The following is a 14,417-nucleotide window of genomic DNA, read 5'->3' as shown; positions in this document are numbered from 1 at the left end:
TTTACGAGTTAGTATTAAGCAAACAGTGTAGGAAGAAGGTCTGTTGTACACATTTATTGAGAGAGAAACACCCAGTAGTGCCTGCGGAATGTACTAATTTTAATTTACACTGCTGTGTAAAATGTGTGGCAACAAGGAGACTTACCTTATAGTGAGGGAAATAATACTAGCTACATGCTGCAGATTTAGTAGGCTGTCACATTTGGTCTGGAGCGAGAGCTCATCCTTCACACTTGGCATGGTAATTCCGTCTAAGGCCTTGTCTATGCTAGAGAACTGCTTTGGTGCAAGTCTCAACAATGCAGTGACTCCACGCTAGCCAGTCTGTTCTGGGTATATTCAGTGCATTGCATTGCTGCATAGCACTCCCTGCAAGTGCTGTTAATTGTTGTTCTTGGGATGGTATCATTGGCTATCTCCTTGGAACAATTGTATATTTGCATCTGTTCTGTGCTTCCATCTCCAACTTCAAATGGCTCTGTCCTGCTCAAGGATCTATGCACCATTAGTGAGGGGAAGGGGCTATGCCATAACACTTGTAGATGCTATAATGGAGGATCACTCAATGGACTACCCAGAGGATTGGATGGTATTACGATGAGCAACTTGGGTGTTGCAACTTGAGGGAACAAGGAGGCTGATTATTTTGAATTGATTTCTTCTCTTTGGATCATACCCTCTTGTGTGTGGTTTGTTGCTGAACTAACTGTTCTCTTGTCTTCCCCTCTTGATCCACAGATGGGAGTGATATGGGTTGGAATGAGGATGTCCTTCCAGGCCTATTGATAATGCTCAGTCAATTCCCTCATCTAATGCAGTGGGCCCTAGGCATTATTTGGTCCTGGCTTGGGGATAACCCAAATGAGTGCTGGACACTGTAGCGAGGGACACTGGGATTGCACTTGGAAAGCCAATTGCACTTGTGCAGCTGTCACACTAGCATATCCTGTCAATAGTGGCATTGTATTGGAAGTCACTGTCTCTGCACCACCTATTTAGCTTTGCCTGTAGCAAGGGTCATGACAGTGAAGATATGAATGTCTGCAACAATGCATACATAGGGCCACACCAAATAAACAACCATGAAAAATGCATCATGGACCGTGAAATCTGGTCTTTTGTGTGCTTTTACCCTATAATATACAGACTTCACGGGGGAGACCAGCATTTCTCAAATTGGGGGTCCTGACTGGATTTGCAGGGGAGTTGCAAGATTATTTTAGGGGGGTCACAGTATTGCCACCCTTACTTTTGCACTGCCTTCAGAGCTGGGCAGGTGGCCAACAGCCACCGCTGTCCGGCCACCCAGCTCTGAAGGCAGTGCCTTGCCAGCAGCAGCACAGAAGTAAGAATGGCAGTACCATGCCACCCTTACTTCTGCACTGCTGTCTTCAGAGCTGGGCAGTAGGAGAATGGTGGCTGCTGTCTGAGGGCCCAGCTCTGCAGGCAGTAGCGCAAAAGTAGGGGTGGCAATGCCATCCTTGCTCCTGTGCTGCTGCTAGTGGCGGCTCTGCCTTCAAAGCTGGACTCCTGGCCAGCAGCTGCCGCTCTCCAGCTGCCCAGCTGTAAAGGCAGAGCCGCCACCAGCAACGGCGCAAAAGTAAGGGTAGTAGTACTGCAACCCCCGCCTACAAAAACCTTGAGACCAGCCCACAACTCCTTTTTTGGTCAGGATCCCTGCAATCTCAATACTGTGAAATTTCAGATTTAAATAGCTGAAATCATTAAATCTATGGGGTTTTTTTAGGCTCCTAGGACCATGAAATTGACCAAAATGGGCCGTGAATTTGTTGGGCCCTATGCAGAAGTATTTGCATAAAACAAGCATTCTGGAGGGGTTCACAGTGCCAAAATTCTTTACCTTAAATAACACTTAAGGGACTATTTTTACCTCACTCTGCCAGTACGTGCTGGCCAGTCTTGTAACTGGAATAAACTGGGGGGGGGGGCAGGAGTGATGCTACTGTGCTTCATGCCATACTAACTCAAATGTGTTGCCACTCTGTTATGACATAGATGGCTAACTCACTGAGTTATTTTTAACATTGTACCACTTGGTGAACTTGAAGATTAACATGTTTGTTCCATTGTTCAGTTATACTGTAACTTCTCACTGCTCCCTACCTGCAGCAGGGGCAGGTTAATGCTTGTACTAAGTGTGTGGCTGCTTAATGGCCCTTGCTTCAGTCTCATTCTGTCAGCATTTTCCTTTTCCCAGCAACAGCCTCTTGTCAGCACCCAGTTACTTCAAGAGATCAGCTGGAGCCCATAATGAAAAGTACCCTGAATCCCAATCTTGTGCTGCTGTAGAAACCCACTATCTCCACACTAATCTCAACCCACCTTGTAGCTACTGGCTAGGGACCCACACTTGGTTTTGCATAGTCTGCAAAATCTAGAGCTGACTCTGTTTTTGAGCTTGCATTCAGGTGGCTCTGAGTTGAACCTTACTTAAGTCATTTTCCACTGGCAGTGGTGTATTTACTCTTCAGTTCGATCATGCAAGTTCTTGCTTGGGACAGGTGGGCCATGCAGAACCTCACTGAAATCAGCAGGATCTGCCCATATGGATCAAGTTGCAGGTTCAGGGCCTTAGGCCTACTCGGTTTGTCTGTAAGGAACCAAGAATGGGTTCTTGTGGATTTTATTCAAAGGAAAAAAATTACTTCCTTCTGAATGATACTTGGCTTATAGGCAAGGAATATTAACATCTTACAAGATCAAAATTCAAATTTTCCTACCAGGCCTTTGCATAAACCATTGGTAGCTGCTGTTGTGTGCACTTAACAGATCGTGCTCTTGCACAAGTATCTTACAAGGGATACCCGCTATCTTGTAATGGTCATACTGGTGTACGTGCCAAGAGTGGATGTGACTTGCCCAGGCTGATCTCTCAACAATTCCGCTGTCTATACAATGCAGTGTCTGAATTATGGCAGTTAGTTATATTAGATGTGTTGCTGTAGTAACAGCCCATTTTGCCTATAATGTAGGGGTTCTCAAACTGGGGGTTGGGACTCCTCAGGGGACCATGAGGTTGTTACATGGGGTATTGTGAGCCGTCAACCTCCGCCTCAAACCCTGCTTTGCCTCCAGCATTTATAATAGTGTTAAATATATAAAAAGTGTTTTTAATTTATATGGGGGAGAGGGTCGCACTCAGAGGCTTGCTATGTGAAAGGGGTCACTAGTACAAAAGTTTCAGAGCCACTGCTATAATGGATATCTTCAGGAGACTGCACTTCCATGCAATCAATGTGCAGAGGCCTGTTTTTATGTACTGATGTAAAATTGCAGGAACTGGATTAGTGATTGTAAACATCCTTAATTCTAAGAGAGCAGAACTGACGTGCGAAAAATGGGTCAATTTTTTTATTCAGGGCTGTGTAATTTGCAGAACATATTTAAATATCTAACTTGTTTACCAGCAGAAGTGATCCTTGCATGTTGTGGAACTGACGTGTCTGTTTGAAGTAGAGAATGGTGCTAACTCTAACTTTTCTCCTCTCTGCTTGCTTCAGCCATATAATAATCTTCACTCTTTCATGGTCTGCTATGTGGAGGGATATACCCAGATTTGCTGATCAATTACCCACTTTATTTTCCTCTAACTGGTAGCTGCTGCGGGCCTTTTAAATCACAGATTACATTTTATTACCAAGACTAAGAGGGTATCCAAATACATAAGCCACTCAGTGTTGGTATTAGAGATCTGTATTTTATTCTTAAACGGTTCTGCTGGGCAATCTCATATAATTAACACAAAGTAAATGCATTAATCCATCACAGAATTCTCTTCCCAGACTAGCTCTAAGCACTTCAGCTGTAAGCACTCTCTTTGGCTGTGGTTCTCCTTACTGACTTTTTAACTGAAGGGAAGCCTGTTTGCAAATGTCACTTGGAATAAAAGCCTGTGGTAAATCGAGTGACTATATCTACTCCTCTCCCCTTCTTTTCCCCCAGCCATGCAGTTCAAAGAAATTTGACATCAGACTGGCTCTGTTTCCAGCCCTACAGTTGACTTGCTGTGTGATTTTGAGGGTCACAGCAGGTATGTCTTCATGGCTCAGTAGGGTTTCTCTAGGTCTTGCAAGGCTGTGTCCAATGGTTCTTGTGCAGTAAACTGAGCAACAATGTGAATGGTGGGAGAATGCATGTGTCCTTCTGAGCGCACATGGGGAATAGTGAGAAGACATTAGAGGACTGTCTGCAGTCAAATGATTTAGCCTGCATCCTTGCTGCAAGGTGGACAGGTTACCAGCACAAGTGGAATCCATGCTCTAACCCGCATCCCTAGCCAGGCCAGCTTGAAAGCACCACATAACTTGGGTTAGAGGGCTTTGTGTGTGGATGGGGGAGTGGAGCAACATCCACATAAGAACCTGAACTAGCTTCAGTGAAGACATACCCCCTAACCTCAGTGCCTGATTTTCCCATCTGCACAGTGAGAATGAGGGGCTTTCCCATGTTTATAGAGTGCTTGGAGAACTACAGGAGAGTCATGCTGTATAAGCTAGCCTCACATACATCAGGATAAGCAAGTGTTAGCTTCTGTGAGTCTCCTTGATGTGGCAGATTGGAAATTCTAGAGCTCCAATTTTGAAAAAGTTTTTGTACTGAATAACTAAAATGCTCACTAGAGTCAGTACAGCCCTTGGGCTTATTCTAACATTCTATTTATTTTATATTGGCCAGAGCTGCCTTGTCCTGGGTTAGAAATAAACTTCCATTGACAGTTCTTGCAGTAGCAGCCTGGGAACAAGAAGTGTCCTATCCTCTATAGTGATTATTATTTAGAGAGGCTGGGCAGAGGGAGGATCGACCCTGATCAACCATGAGCACCCAAAAGCCTGCTCCAAGGTCAGGATAGGTCTCTCAGAACCAGTCAGACTCCTCCGTTTTGCCTTGAGACAGTTTAAATATGAAGGGCTTAGACAGAAAAGGAAACCTCAGGGTGAATCTAGACAAAGCCTCCCTTGAGCACTGGCTGCAAAAACAAATTCCTCCCCTATTCTCAACAAAGGTCCTGGCTGCCTGAGGGGTTACTTTGTGTGGCTCTAAGCTGCCCTAAAGCCAGCATAGCTGGCTCCTGGAAGATGACCTTGATGGAAAGGTTTCAGAGTAGCAGCTTGTTAGTCTGTAGCCGCAAGAAGAACAGGAGTACTTGTGGCACCTTAGAGACTAACAAATTTATTTCAGCATAAGCTTTCGTGGGCTACAGCTCAGTTCTTCGGATGCATCCGAAGAAGAGAGCTGTAGCCCACTAAAGCTTATGCTGAAATAAATTTGTTAGTCTCTAAGGTGCCACAAGTACTCCTGTTCTTCTTGATGGAAAGGAATCCTTAGCTGCTGTGGAGAAACAGTGCAACTACTCCCATGCCAAGCCTCTCTGTGTACCTGGAGGGAAGGAGGACAGGGCTGGTACTCCTTGGGACAACTGGCCACATGAGTTAGAGCAAGCCATGGGTTGTTAATTCTGGCAGGGAACCAGCCCATTGCACAGCTGGACCAGAGTCATGAGAATGTGAAGACAGGGCCTTCTCCATTGCCCACTGCAGCCCTTTCCTTACCCCTAGCTAAGCTGTACGTGCATCGGCTGCAGCTGTGGATTTGGACTAAGGTAGCTGCTAAGGGTTTTTGTTCCTCTCTCCCAGTGTCCCTGGTTTGGCATGCCGTTAAATTCTCCAGGTTACATGCGGAATGGCTTGGAGCTGAGTTTCTTTGGGAGGGAAAAAAGAGGGACTGTTTTAAAAGTTGTCTGAAAGCAGGCAGCTGATCCTGATGTGGTCTAATGCAGTCACTCCCAACCTCTTTGGATTGGCTGCTGCTTTTCCCCCTCCATCCCTGGCTCCCCTTGCGCCACATCTCATTGTGGCTGTCACCATCACTTCTTATTTCTGTCCACTTGCTCCTCCTCTCTTTTTTTTCCCATTTGCTATTCTTAGGGTATGGCTACACTTACAGTTGTACAGCGCTGGGAGTTACAGCTGTCTTCGTACAGCTGTGTAGGGAAAGCGCTGCAGTGTGGCCACACTGACAGCTACCAGCGCTGCAGTGTGGCCACATTTGCAGCGCTGTTGGGAGTGGTGCATTGTGGGCAGCTATCCCAGCATTCAAGTGGCTGCAACGTGCTTCTCGAAATGGGGGTGGGGTGGAGTGTGACAGGGAGCGTGGGGGAGACAGAGAGAGTGAATTTTTGGAGCTGACACTGTTCTCAGCTCCCTGCCTTGCAAGTTCTAAGGAATGGAAGATCCACAGCACCTACCTTCAATCATTTTAAAAGTTCTGACCCTTTCCCCCACTGCTCTCTTATTCACTAAATGCAAATTATGCACTCCTAAATAGCCTTCAGACCACATAAGCAGCTGCTTAACACGTACTCCCCTCTCTCCTCAAGCAAACAGCTGTGAACATTCCAAAGCAATTCCCCTGCCTCTGCTCCTCGCTCGCTGGAGCAAAGAGCAGCTGTTTGTTTTTTAGATCGGGAGCTCAGAGTTCAGCCATTCTTCCGGTTTGTTGTGGACAGGAATTCTGGGATACCTCCTAATACCCTGGAGGCTAATAACAGTGCTTTTGGTGGCCACACTTGACAAGCAGCACTGCATCACCAGCGCTGCAATCGTTACACCCAAAGCAGACCAGGTGTACAGCCAGCGCTACAGCCAGGGAATTGCAGCACTGGATGTGCCTTGCAGGTGTGGACAGTTACTAAGTTGCAGCACTGTAAACCCACCACCAGCGCTGCAACTCTCCAGTGTAGCCAAGCCCTTACTCTCCTCCTCCTGCCCCCAATCCACATTTGGATCTTGGCATGCCATGCCTGCTGCCACTGTTGTTTAGATTTCCTTTTCTAACCTGTATAATTACAAGCTATATAGTCTGCCTGTATTATGTAAATTAACCTTTCACATCCTAGAGCTAAATTCACCCCTCAGAGACCAGCACAAATCTTCCATTAGGTTTAGTGCAAGTCAAACGCTTTTCAGTGGGAGAATTTTGCCTGTCATGCACAGGTGGTCCTGTAGCATTTACTGTGTCTGAGTGGAGCACTTAAAGCTTCTATAAATCACTGTGTTATGGACAGGCTCCATCTCTTTCTGCAGTGCCAGTCATCTACCGGGTCAACACTCAGCCACTTTGGTGGTTCTTCATGTTGAAGTAAAACACTATGTTTAAAATACAACTAATTGTTTAAAGGAGCCTCCTTATAACCACCAGTTCTGTGTACTTTGATAAGGCGAGCTGTGTACTTGTTTATTCAGTTTGAAGCAAGATGTTCCTTCCTGAGTGGGCAAGAATAGTTCGTCTCATTAGTACATGAGTCTCCAGAGCAATGAGAAATCTGTTTGGACTAATTCCACGTGCTGACTGAGAGCCCAAGAGGAAGTGTGCTTTGTTGGAGAAAGGGCCTCTCTTGTGAGAAGGAATGTTATTCTTTAGCAGGTTACGGTCCCAGTTACATTTGCAAAGATCTTTGGGGAATACAGGCTTTCAGCTTGTCCTGAAAGTAGCAAAGGCAATGTGTTCATAGGTCATGTATTTATAAATACAGATTCAGGTCCTGACTTCCGATCACTCCATTTCTTGAACACCAAATGGACAGAACTAGTTCTAATCAGTCATACGTAGGAGGAATGTGCACTTACAGCATTTTTGTCCTGTTTATCTAATCGTAGGCTGACACACACACAGCTCCCTCTAGTCACAAATGTAACATACACAGCCTTCTATTTTGGTCCCTGGGCACCCGCCAGTGCTCTTATTGCTATTTCAGTCTTGTGGCCACTCACACCTCTGCTAATCGTCGTTGGGTTTCTGTAGCACTACTTTAGTTCGGTGTTCTTGCACAGCGCTGTTCACAATTTTGACTTCTGCCCTTTTGCCATTCTAATCATAGGGATCCCTGGAACAGGGTATGTTAATCATGCACTAGGACTTTGGGTGGGAGACTAAAATCAGGTTATCAAACTTATTTTCTTTTTTAATTTAAGATAGGATTTGAACCCAGAACACTAAACATGACTGTGTTAACCTATTTAGTGCCCCTCCCCTCCACTTGGCCTCCTGACCAGATAGCTGATAAACAGCTAGAATAGTGGTTGTCTTTACTAGGAGAAGAGGTATGGTCTTAACTCAAGGTAAACTCCTAGTAAAGACAAGGCAGTTTGTAGCTTTCATTTGAGTTAGCATGTCTGGTTAAAAGACCAAGTTCCCCTGTGGACTTTACCTTGATCTACCAAGTTGTGTGAGAACTACAGACTGCCTTGCTTTCACTAGGGTATTAATGGGAGTTAGCTAACTCAAGAAAATTCCCCTTTTTCCTTGTGAAGACAGGCCCTCACTAGCTTTGTCTTCACTGCCAAAAAATTGTGTCTACAGCAGCATAGCTAATGCAGTTTTTATCATGAGGAAACCAGACAAAATCAACTATGGGAAGGGGTATAGTGCTGACCTTGCCTAGCTACCTCATGCTAAAAACTACAGGTGCCTTATCTCCGCTAGGATTTTATAGTGGGACAGCAAACACTTGTTGTCTCACTGTAATACCCCCCCGCCCCAATGTGCGTGCGCACTATTTTTGAAGTGAAGACAAAACCCTTGTCATTGCAAAGATGCCCAGTTAGGGATAGTACTGCTAAGTAAGAGCTACTGGCAGCATCCTTTGTATACACACATGATGATTTCAAGAAACACTCCTTTGTCTGAGCAGCAACAGATTCCTCTTGCTACCCAGATGACCTAGCGCAGGGGTCGGCAACCTTTCAGAAGTGGTGGGCCGAGTCCAGAGGTGAAAGTAACTTAAGGACTTACCAGTATGCTGGAATCTTGAGCAGGGGCATGGCCTCAACTGGAAGAGGCAGGACCTTTCAAGATTTAAAGGCCCTGGGACTCCAGCTGTGGCTGGGAGCCCCAGGGCCTTTAAATCACCCCAAACCTACTAGCGGGAGCCCTTTAAATCACTGCGGGAGCCCTGCTGCCGCTACCTCAGGGCGGCAGGACTCGGGAGGGGATTTAAAGGGCCCGGTGCTCCTGCCGCTGTGGGGAGCCCCAGGCCCTTTAAAGCACCACCGGAGAAGCCGGTCCAGTCCGGCACGCTGTACCGGACCATAGTGACTTCCTTTCACCTCTGGCTGAGTCTTCATTTATTCATTCTAATTTTAATGTTTTTAAGAAGGTCTCTTTCTATAAGTCTATAATACAGAACTAAATTATTGTTGTATGTAAAGTAAATAAGGTTTTTAAAATGTTTAAGAGGCTTCATTTAAAATTAAAATAAAATGCAGAGCCTAGCCAGGACCCAGGCAGTGTGAGTGTCACTGAAAATCAGCTCGCGTGCCACCTTTGGCACATAGGTTGCCTACCCCTGACCTAGCACGTGCCATCGCATTCATGTTATGATAATGCTAATTAAGTACAAGGATTGGCATTTCAAAGGTAAACCCCCAAATGGAATTTACAACTTGGCTGTCAAGTCCACTTGGACAGCACACTAGCTTGTTTCTTTTAAAAGGGACATGAGTTTGTCAAATACTGATATTCAACTCATGCAGTAGGATCCTAATTCTCTAGAATAACTTTTTTCTAAAGTGGGGGGGAACAAAAAAAACAAAACATTTGATTGGAGAGATTTAGCCACAGGTTCATTATGACAATCTGTGCTCCTTTTGCTGAGAATATAGTAACAATTAGGGTGAACATATTTCCTTATGTTGAATATGGGACACCTGGTAAAATTACTCATATTCAAGTGAGTTCAGTGGCAATCAATCAGAACTATGTAGTACAGAGGTTCAAATTACATTGACTGGGCCCCTGTTAAAAAGAAATGGTGGGCGGCTGGCAAGCAGGGATCTGTCCAGCAGCAGGACCTGCAAGTACTGATTTTGGGGGCGGGGGTGAGAGAGACAGAAATTACGGGACAATTTTTGCTGATTTTTAAGAAAAAGTTGGAACACCTGCAGGAGGGCTTAAATGCAGGACTGTCTCTTTAAAAACAGGGCCTCTGGTCACCCTAGTAACAATGGATAAATGCTTTCACCACACATGAGCTCTGCTTACGCACAGAAAGATGGCTTGTGTGTGATAAGGCCCCACATAAATTGTTAAACCAAAGAAGCCACGTTCCTCTCCTTTCAGGCTGCAGCAAGCTAATCAGTGTTTGCTAAGAGGAAAAGGACAAAAATGAATCTTGGAGAAGGGGAGACTTTCAGGCTTAGAGGATTCTGCAGACAACCCAGAGCTCTGTCACAGAGCTAACTTTGAGAGCCGAATTTCCAGCTCAGCTTTTTCATGTATTGCAAGGTCTGTTTACTTCTTCAGCTGTGAGAGAATACAAATGCTGGGGTGGGAAATCTTAGATATTTGGTGAAATCTTGGGCCCACTGAAGATAACTCCCATTGACTTCAGTGTGACCAAGATTTCACCCCTTATGTCTGTCTTATATTGCTGGGTTATTATATTGCACAGTATTCTTGCCAGCAAGTTAAAAAAGTATGCATTGGATGATTAGACTATAAGGTGGATAGAAAGCTGGGTAGATTGTTGGGCTCAATGGGTAGTGATCAAAAGTTTGATGCCTAGCTGGCAGCCGGTATCAAGCGGAGTGCCCCAGAGGTCGGTCCCAGGGCCAGTTTTGTTCATCCAGATAATTGATAAAGATGCTGAGGGTGCAATTAATCCCATCAACAAGTTCACAGATGACCCAAAACTGAGGAGAGAGGTAGATACGCAGGAGGGTAGGGATAGGGTCCAGAGTGACCTAGACAAATTGGAGGATTGGGCCAAAAAAAATCTGAGGTTCAACAAGGACAGGTGCAGAGTTCTGCACTTAGGAAGGAAGAATCCCGTGCACCGCTACAGGCTGGGGACTGACTGGCTAAGCAGCAGTTCTGCAGAAAAGGACCTGGGGATTACAGTGGACTAAAAGCTGGATATGAGTCAGCAGTGTGCCCTTGTTGCCAAGAAGGCCAACGGCATATTGGGCTGTATTAGTAGGAGCATTGCCAGCAAATCGAGGGATGTGATTATTCCCCTCTATTTGGCACCGGTGAGGCCACATCTGGAGTATTGCATCCAGTTTTGGCCCCCCCGCTACAGAAGGAATATGGACAAATTGGAGTCCAGCGGAGGGCAACGAAAATGATTAGGGGGCTGGGGCACATGACTTACAAGGAGAGGCTGAGGGAACTGGGGTTATTTAGTCTGCAGAAGAGAAGAGTGAGGGGGGATTTGATAGCAGCCTTCAACTACCAGAAGGGAGGTTCCAAAGAGAATGGAGCTCAGCTGTGCTTAGTGATGGCAGATGACAGAACAAGGAGCAATGGTCTCAAGTTGCAGTGGGGAAGATCTAGGTTGGATATTAGGAAACACTATTTCACTAGGAGGGCACTGGAATGGGTTACCTAGGGAGGTTGTGGAATCTCCATCCTTAGAGGTTTTTAAGGTAAGGCTTGACAAAGCTCTGGCTGGGATGATTTAGTTGGCGTTGGTCCTGCTTTGAGCAGGGGATTGGACCAGATGACCTCCTGAGGTCTCTTCCAACCTTATGATTCTATGATTGTGCAGATGTTAACAGGTGAAAGGAAGCTGGGGTTACAGGAGTGATCTATTAGTATTGGTTTGTGGTAGTGCTGTTCTGCAAGCTCCCATCAGGGATTGAGGCCCCATTGTGATACAACAAGAAGAGATGTTCCTGCCCCACAGTATTTACTAGCTCACTGGTAAGTTTTCTTAAGGATTGCCAGGGAATGGCTATGGTAAGAGATAGATGAGCTTTTTGATAGCTGTGTGTATAAATGTTACTAAATAGCATCCTAAATCATAATCTTGCCCAGTTGCAACTTTTCCCATGCCCTTGCTCATGGTATGGATTCCAACAAGGACCCTGCAGGGCAGGGGTGAAAGTAACTTAAAGGACTTACTGATCCGCCGGAGTCCTGAGCAGGGGACGTGGCCTCAACCAGAAGAGGCGGGGCCTCAACCAGAATTGGGGGGCTTTAAATGCCCGGGGCTTTAAATGACCCTCGGAGCTACCAGCTGCAGAGGTGGCTGGGAGCCCCGGGGCTCAGGGGCAATTTAAAGGGCCCAGGACTCCAGGTGCTGCAGGGAGTCCTGGGCCTTTTAAATCATCACTGGATCCCTGCCGCCACTACCCCAGGGCTCCGGCAGTGGGGCTTGGGAGGTGATTTAAAGGACCTGGGGCGCCCTGCAGCGGCCAGAACCCCAGCCCCTTTAAATCACCAGCCTGGGGAAGCCGGTCCAGTCCGGCATGGTGTACCTGCTCTTGCCGGTATCCTGGACCGGACCGGCTTACTTTCACCTCTGCTGCAGGGTCACCTTTCTGCTGAGGCTTTGTGCAGTAAGGATGTTACATAACGTGTGTTCTGTTATATGCCTGCAGAGGAAATAAGTTCTTGGCAAAAACACAGTGTTCTGAAAAAATCCTGAGCCATAATTCTGACACCCTGTGAGAGTGCTGTGACATTCAAAGAGTGGGAGGGAGGTAGATTCGGCAGCTTGTTGAAAATGCTACTCAGTTGGTGAGAGGAGATCTGACAGACCCTTTTCTCCCCAGTGCAGTATGGTTTCACTGTCACCATTGTACTTGGCCAACGTGGGGTGGGATGGGGGAGAGAGCTAATTGTTTCCAGGAGCCTGACCTGTCTAAATTGTTCCCTAGGTCCACAAGGGTGAGTAACATTTAAAGTAGAAAAGCTAACCCGCCTCCACTGGGACATCTGTTTGATCTAACCTACTGTGTGTTTGTGTTTAAAGCTACTCACTCTTACTCTCAACATTGAGCAATGAGCTAGAAATGGCTTTTCTTCCTATCTGGGGGACCTCTTTCATTTTCCATCATTTACCACCCTGGGTCAGAGCTATGTCACATGGTCACTAGACACTCCCCACCTAGGTGCACTGCTGTGCCTCAGTTTCCCTTCTATCAGCCTGTCACATACACCAAATGTACTCCAAGTACTGAGCTACCCAGATACCACAGTGATGGATTCCCAATCTGTGGAGTCAGGGATGTGCATGGGGAAATCAAATCTTGGTTCTTTGCATAGTATCAAATCTACACTCCTTTGAATGGTAGCATAGACCCTCTCCACCAATCAGGCCAGGAATGCCATTTTAATATAAAATCTAGAGCTGGTTTTAAAAGATGGAACCATTTTCCATTGGAAAAATGCAATTTAATTGAAATACAAATATTTAGCTGGCAATGTGTTCATTGCAACAAAATCTTCAATGGCAAAACATCATTTTGACTTTCTCATTATGTTTTGATGTTGTCTAAATGTTTTGTTTCAACTTTGTCATTTTTGATTCATTTAGCTTTGACTTTTATGGCAATGTATTTTACTATAGTATATATTTAATATTAATGTATGATACTTATTACATTTAATATATTTAAATGATAAAGTCAAAACTAAATGAATCAAAATGATAAAGTTGAAGCAAAATAATGTGACCCTATCAAAATGACACATATCAATGCTCCTAAATGAAAAATTTCCAGAATTGTCATTTAGTAGGAAATTTGGAAATTTCTGCTTTTTTGTCTCAATTTGGAATTTTTCTTAACGTTAGGGTTTCCCACAGAATGAAAATTTGGGTTTACAACCAGCTCTAAAAAAGAACCTTTCTGAATGCATCATTTGGAGCAAGGAGAACCCTTTCTGCTATACACATTCTAATGTATGTTCTCTGTACCTAGCTGCGGATGTTCATATTTAGCAGCTATTAACATATGCTTTGTGCACTGTTCAGGACTTAGTCTGTGGGCTCTACAACAGTTTGAGTGACAAAGCAATCCCCCCAGGACTAAAACAAGAAAAAAATAACCATCTCCTGTTAATCATCCTCAAACTGCAGCAGTTAAATGGAACACTTGGCTTCTGACACTATATTGAGCTGCCAGGCGCTGGGGGGAAAATGTATGAATTAGGGCTCTTTCCTTCATGCATACAGGGGGAAGGAGGGGAGGAAATGTCAGATCTCTCTGCCGTTTAATACTGAGCACTTTCAGTTCTTGATGTACTGTGAAAATATGAATTAAGCCTCACCTCACACCAGTGAGCTAAACCTCATCACCGTTGTACAGCTGGAGAAATCAAGTATAGAGAGTTTAAATAACATGCCCAAGGTCTTGCTTGGCAGAGCTGGAGTTAAAAGCCAGCAGTCCCTGACTCCCAGCTCCATGTTCAATTCACTAAACCAAGCTCCCTCACTAATGAGCATGAGCCCTGGGGTGACATCTTGGCCCTACTGTAGACAAATGGCCGAACTCTGGGGTTTTGTAGGGGGGGCTGAAGTACAGACTGTGTGAAGCCAAGCCCTGAACAGAAGCATAAAAGAGTAGAACTGGAAGAAACCTCTAGAGGTCATCTAGTCCAGTTCTCTGCACTCA

The 14,417-nt window shown here is 45.4% G+C and overlaps 1 protein-coding gene across 7 annotated transcripts in view; it reads left to right on the top strand.

Annotated features, from left to right (window-relative positions):
* SEC14L1 (SEC14 like lipid binding 1) overlaps positions 1–14,417 on the top strand; it is a 107,134-nt gene that overhangs the window by 8,578 nt on the left and 84,139 nt on the right. For all 7 annotated transcript variants that reach the window (XM_030533904.1, XM_030533910.1, XM_030533905.1 and 4 more), the window contains exon 5: positions 3,964–4,051. The gene's annotated coding sequence lies outside the window, so the exon portion shown is untranslated. The remainder of the gene's footprint in view (positions 1–3,963; positions 4,052–14,417) is intronic.

The sequence above is a fragment of the Gopherus evgoodei genome, chromosome 15 (genome assembly GCF_007399415.2).
Source record: "Gopherus evgoodei ecotype Sinaloan lineage chromosome 15, rGopEvg1_v1.p, whole genome shotgun sequence".
Classification (NCBI taxonomy): Eukaryota; Metazoa; Chordata; order Testudines; family Testudinidae; genus Gopherus; species Gopherus evgoodei.
The sequence above is the reverse complement of the archived record's forward strand: the minus strand, read 5'-3'. Positions and strand labels throughout refer to the sequence as shown.